This window comes from Delphinus delphis, chromosome 7 (genome assembly GCF_949987515.2).
Source record: "Delphinus delphis chromosome 7, mDelDel1.2, whole genome shotgun sequence".
Classification (NCBI taxonomy): domain Eukaryota; kingdom Metazoa; phylum Chordata; class Mammalia; order Artiodactyla; family Delphinidae; genus Delphinus; species Delphinus delphis.
Window position 1 is genome coordinate 56,240,368 of NC_082689.1, and position 5,425 is coordinate 56,245,792.

The 5,425-nt window shown below is 41.1% G+C and overlaps 1 pseudogene; it reads left to right on the forward strand.

Annotated features, from left to right (window-relative positions):
* The first annotated feature begins 2,409 nt into the window (after window positions 1–2,409).
* Window positions 2,410–3,603, forward strand: LOC132427867 (tissue alpha-L-fucosidase pseudogene; annotated as a pseudogene).
* Window positions 3,604–5,425: the final 1,822 nt, after the last annotated feature.

The following is a 5,425-nucleotide window of genomic DNA, read 5'->3' on the forward strand; positions in this document are numbered from 1 at the left end:
TCTTCTAAGTTATCCAGTTTGTTGACATATAACTGTAATAGTCTCTTGTGATCCTTTGTATTTGTATAGTATCAGTTGTAATGTTTCCTCTTTCATCTCTGGTCTTATGTATTTGAGTCTTCTCTCTTTACTCCATCTAAAGGTTTTAAAATTTTGTTTATCTTTTCAAAAAATCAGCCAGGTTGGGGGGAGAAAAGTTGTAGATGGAAGACTTCATTTTGGATAAGGTCTCTATGCTCTGATGCAAGTTGTCTTATGTTGTTGTCTTTGCTTCTTACATTTATATTTTTTTCTGTGTTTCATGCCCGAGAATTTCCAAATGCAACAACAAAAAAATGAAAACATAGTCCAAGCTATCCCCCTATTCCCCTATTCCCCCAATTTCCAATACTGATTGCTGTTTCTGTATTAAATTTTTTTCCAGCTATACTCTATTCCTAGTATCTGAACACAAAACTCTTATTTCCTGGGTATTATGTTTCCATTTTTTAATTATTGTCTCTAGTATACATGGCATGATGTCTTGAAATACCCCAAAAAGAGGCCAGTTGTTAGCAAATTTTCATAGCTATACAAGGAATCACTGTAAACAGACTTGATGCTATACTTCTCTTGCTACATGCATAGGGGAGACTATATATTACTCCAAAGAAAGAAGAGCTATTTAATATTTTGTATATGTAAAGTATTTAGGACAGTATCTGCATCATAATAAGTCCTTTGTAAATCTTAGCTGCTGTTGCTACTAGTACTAGTGAAAAGCCTGCAGTTATGTTGTGACAAGGGGTCAGTTGGGCTGGTTTCATTAGGTCTACCAACCCCTGCCATGGACCTAACACATGTGTGGTAGATTAGATACCGGCTTCTCACCTGTGAGGGACCTTCTGACCCTTTGGGGAAACCATCTTTGTAGATCTACATTTTTTGCCATTGGCTGCCCCTTGGGAACTGTCAGAGTGTCAAAATGAAACCCTGGGATGTAGCATGCGTGTGGGCTATTGCTCTGAAGCAATGCTTCTCAAACTATACGTGGTGAAGGATCAGTTTCTTTTTTTATTTCCAATCTGTCACAGCCTGATATTTTGCAAAGTGCAATAAAACATAATTTAAAATGGAATAAAAAATCAATATACACAAAATTCAAGTCCCATTTTTGAATTAGATTCAACAGACATAAACTTAGGCTGCCACATGGCTGTCAACAACTCTAAATGCTTCCTCTCAACTCCGTTCTTGTCTCATTTCTGAACAATAACCAACAGATTACAGACAGTGGGCCTCACTTTGAGCAGCAGCGTCACAAAGAACAACGAAGAACCGCAAAGGCCTGTCATTTCCATACTAGTTTCCTTCTGTAGAGCTCAAAGGGCTGTATCGTCAAAGCAGGGGATGCTACGGGTCCACAAGGCTCAGGCCCTACCTTCACTGGTGCAAAGCTGGTGCCCAAGGGGTAACAGATGCCACAAGAGAAAGCTGCTTCTGCCGGGTGCTGGCCATTCTCTCAGCTGGGAATTTACACACAGCTAAGCGGTGGGCTGTTTAGTGCAGATGCACAGGTGTGGAAACAGTCTCTGATAGGCAGGTTTATGGCAAATAAACACATTGTGTGATATACTGTAATCAACTATATAAACAACTTTAAAATTGTCTATACTTCATATTTCCAGCATTTGGTTTTGTTAATCATATGTCTTCTTGACAGCAATTAAATAGCCTTGAGAGAAAATGTACACCTGCTGTCTCCCCTGGGGAAATGACGTCTCTTTTGTGAATGACATAAGTTCTCCATAAAACATAAGCGAAGATAGGAGAATTGAATTTGAAGATATGTCTCCTTCCTCTCTTGTTTTATCTCTAGTTGAATTGGAGGGCACGGTTTAATGTAGCTAAGCTTTTTCTGGATCCCTATTCTAAGATTCTTTTCAAACCCAAATATTTCCCAGATGAGCAAATTGGAGACAGTAGATAAATGAGGTTGTGACAGGTGTCACTTAGTGAGGAAGGAGCCGTGTCTGCCTCACTTGGCCTGTGCTTTCACCCCGCCACCCCCAGTTCTGGACCCCAGCGCTCCCAGTTCTTCCTGATTTCTGCAGCCCATCTCATCTACTTTTCATGAACACCATACTGGTCCTGTTTTCCTTAAAACAGCACATAACAAAATGTTTCCTTTGCTTGAGTCAGGTTCCAAACAAGCTCCATTCATTAGGCTTGGTGTATTAAAAGTCAGTAAACCAAGAGAGAGGTGTCCCCACTCTTGGGATGGGGTGGCAGGCGAACGGCTGCTGCTAGGAGGGCCGGGAGGGCGCTCGGGGCTCAGCATGCGCCAGGTGCCACTGTACCTAGGGTGGGCTGAGTCTCCACTCCGGGCTGGTTCCATGAGGCAACATTTGGGGTGTAGTGGCCTGGAGTATGCTTTGGGTGCCAGCCTGGGGCAGCAATTTGTTCTGGTGGCACCGGAAGGGCGAGTGGCGGCCCCAGGACAAGCACTTCAGGTGTGACAACCACCCACCGTGCTTTAGCTACTTGGATTTGGGGTGGTAGTTCACCGAGACTTCTTCCACCCCAAGCAGGCTGACCTCTTCCAAGCTCCATATATAGTCTTGACCACAAAGCATCACCAAGGCTTCACAAACTGGCTGAGTCCTGTGTCGTGGAGCTGGAACTTGGAGGACCTGAGCCCCACTGTGTTTTGATAAGTTGATGAGTTGGGAGCAGCTGTCCTGAAGAGGAACATACAGCTATGGACTGTATCACCCATTCTTAGAATGGTTCCACCCACTCTACCTATTTTAAGAAAGATGGCTTCAAAAACACCATATTTTTTCAGTGTGAAAACAAAGGCAGAGCTTTATGACCTTGTTAGCAAGTAGAAACCTGACCTGCTTTTGGTCTGATGGAGAGTAAGAATATCCTGATACTTATTGGAACTCTACACATTTTCTTTCTTGGCTCTACAATGATATCCCTGTCAAGGATGAAGTGGAAGTGATTGACGATGGGGTCAGAAATACTCCTGTTATCATGGAGGATACTGCAACTATCAAGGTAAATTCAAACCAGGGAGGTTGCTAGATCACAAGTAGGAGGTGTGCACCACTATGGACAAGGCATCCTAGGACTATCATTAGGACATGGCCATGTCTGACGTCGCAAGTGAATCTGAAATCATTTCAGAACTGGTTCAGACAGTAAGTTTGGGGGGAAACTGTTGTCTCAACATTGGACCAACTAAAGATGGACTGATTGTCATCATCTTCCAAGAAAGGCGTCTTGCTGCTGGGAAGTGGCTGAAAATAATGGGGAGGTTATCTATGCATCTAAACCATGGAGGGTGCAATGGGAAAAGAACACGGTAATTGTATGGTATACCTTAAAAAGATCAGCTTTTTATGTCATTTTACTGTGCTGGTAAAAAAAAAAAAAAGAAGTCTTAAAGCTTCAATCCCTCATAACTACCTTAGCTACAAAGGTAAGGATGCTGGGATCCAGGAAGACCTGAAGTGGTCCACAGGTCTGGGTAAAGGCCTCCTCCTTTCTTCGATCTGACCCTCTGCTCTCCCAGTTGAGTTTGCTTGGGCTGTAAAGCTGACAGGAGCGGAATGATCATTGGAGTTCAAGAGGAAAGTGTCACTGCCTGCTGCTTGCTGCTTTGATTTTCCTCGTATAGTACCGTCATTATAATAAACTAACTTCTCTTCCCCATCCAAAGATGGCTTTTCCAAAGGAGCTGAGTGCATTACACCAATGACTCAATGGACCAAGGATCTGAGCTCCATCGCTAGCGTACTTCACTCTGGACAACAAAAGAAGGGACTGAATAATGAAGCTCTGAGTTCATCCATTCCTACCTTTGGAAATTATCTACAATGGAAACTTCCCTCCATCCTGTGTTTGATAAACTTACTTGATTACTCAATGACTATAGTTAAAGAATAATCCAAGTCACCCTGTTGCCTCTGGGAGGAGGTAGAAAGAGTTTGACAAATTCACCGTCTGATGTTTATTTAGCATCAGTTATCACCAACCCCTCCCAGCAGCACCCCACCCCAGCAAGTACGGGAGAGCCTGGAGGGGAAGGAAGAGGCTTGCTGGGCTGCTTACGTTCACTCTTCAGGAGTCTGTGAAGCAAGCTAAGAGCTCTGAAATTCAGTCTGTTTACAGTGATACCATGAAGAAAATGGATTTATTCTACCCTGCCTTTTCAAATATGATCAAATAAATACATTTGCATGTCAAAAAAATTTATAGGTCTTCTTACCATTTCTTTCTTTGTTTATTTTCCTTGCAATTTTGTTCGTTTGTTATTGTTGAAGAAATTGGCTGTTTGTCCTGGGGTTTCCAGCAGTTTGGATTTTGTTGATTGTGATGTTGTTTAATGTGTTCCTCTGCCATTGTAAGCTGTAAATTGGTAGTCAGATTTAGAGGCTTGATAAGATACAGGTTCAATTATTTTGTCAAGAATATTTCACATGCAGTGTTTTGCACTTCTATTAGAAGGCATAAAATACCTGATTGTCTCTTTTTGGTGATGTGAGCAGCCATTGGTGATCATTGCCCAGATTCATTAATTCACTAGGAGGTTGCAAATGGTGATATCCTAATTCTGTCATTCCTTATTTATTTATTAGTTGAAAAAATTCTGTAAAGAGAAAGTTCCTCTTGATTCTTTCTTTACTCTGAGACCAGTTTCTCGTTTTGTTTTGTTGTTGTTGTTGTTTGTTTCTTTTTAAAACACAATGGATTGGTTCCCTAGCATCCTCTAAAGGTGATTAATGAGTTTAGTTTTTTGGTATCGTACTGAACTTATGGATTTAAATATACTTGATATGTTTCAATCCATTGCATTTAGCATCTCCTACTGATGCTCAAATGATCCCATCTTTAAGCTAGAGCCCAAATCCTTTGGACAGAATCCTAGTAGTTTTCCATCGCTGCTTCCTTACTACGTGGTATGACAAGATATTCCAGATACATTTAATAAACTTCCTGCCTCACACCTGGAATCAGCCATCTTTCCAAGAGGTTTGGTTCCTTTTGGTGGGAAATAGTATTTAGAGACACAATCAGGGTTCTGGAAGTGCTCATTGCTGTTGGGTTAACCATTGTTTACAGGCTTTTCCAGTGGACAGAACTAGAAAATGAGTCTTTTAAAACACATTATGAATTAGTATTGCTACCTCAGATTCATTTTCAGAACTACAGGATTTTTACTTACTGTCATTGATCTTACATTTGTGTCTGCTCTCACCAAAGCTGCAAATCCCAGTTGTCAATGACACCAATATATATACATTTTTTGTTACATACACAACAGTTTCAGAACAGCAATACTAATACTACCACAATATGATTATTGAATCAAAAGACACAAAAACCAGTTAGAAGACATAATGGAAGAAAAGACTGTATGTCTGATAGCTAAAAA